At 65.1% G+C, this 811-nt stretch overlaps 1 protein-coding gene across 1 annotated transcript in view; it reads left to right on the top strand.

The window, feature by feature from the left end:
* The first annotated feature begins 610 nt into the window (after window positions 1–610).
* The window catches only part of Cul1 (cullin 1), a 78,590-nt gene continuing 78,389 nt past the window's right edge, over window positions 611–811 (top strand). Inside the window, exon 1 of the mRNA XM_004629013.2 lies at window positions 611–759. The gene's annotated coding sequence lies outside the window, so the exon portion shown is untranslated. The remainder of the gene's footprint in view (window positions 760–811) is intronic.

The raw sequence follows: 811 nt of genomic DNA, 5'->3' as shown, positions 1-811 counted from the left end.
AGTTGGGTGGACCCTGGTGTGGGGTGAGGCCGCCGTCTGTCCAGCCCCATCATCTCGGGGTGCCGCCTACATTTACATCTGATTCTAACAACCCAAGTCCCCAATAACAGCAGCTTGTTTCAAGTGTGCAGAATAAATGACCTCCAGCTCCAACGTGAAAACACCGGTTAACCGTCACCGCTCCGTGCATCCTACTGCAATCGAAGCTTGCATCCTAATGCATTCCAAGCTTCCGATTCTGTTTCCAATTTGTCCTCACAGACACAGGGGGTAAAGCAAATTTTTGTCAAAACTTGTCCAAATGAGTTGGTCAAAGCGCGTCTGAAGGAAGGACATCAGTGTGACTTCAACACCATTAAAAAGGCAGGCAGATAAGTTGAGCTTTCCGCGCCGGCCGGGCTCGGAGGTGGAGGAAGGAAGGGTCGGGGTCCGCCCGCGGGATTCCCCGGAGTCCGCGCTCGTTTCTTCGGGGCCACCAGCGCGGCGGGCGCCGGCTTCAGCGGCGGGCGCGGAGACCGCCCGGGTTTCCCTCGGGCGCCGGAGGCCGTGGCCCGGGTCTCCGCGTCGCGGGGGGCGGGGCGGGCGGCGCCCCCTCCCTCGGGGCGTTTCGGGAAGTTTCTCCGGATCCAGAGCCCCCGGCGCCAGAGGGAGCTCGGCCGGCCGCGAGGTCCCAGGTGGCGGGACCCGGGGCTTCCGCGCCGGCCGTGAAGCCCGGCTGGGGATCCGGCCGCGTCGGGGACGCGGGACAAGGGCTTGCAGGTAGACCGAGCGGCGCGAGCCGGGGCCCGCGGGCCGCCGGGCAGGAGGGTGC

This window comes from Octodon degus, unplaced genomic scaffold (genome assembly GCF_000260255.1).
Source record: "Octodon degus isolate 3935 unplaced genomic scaffold, OctDeg1.0 scaffold00027, whole genome shotgun sequence".
Taxonomy (NCBI): Eukaryota; Metazoa; Chordata; class Mammalia; order Rodentia; family Octodontidae; genus Octodon; species Octodon degus.
Note: the sequence above shows the minus strand (reverse complement) of the source record. Positions and strands in the feature narration are given on the sequence as shown.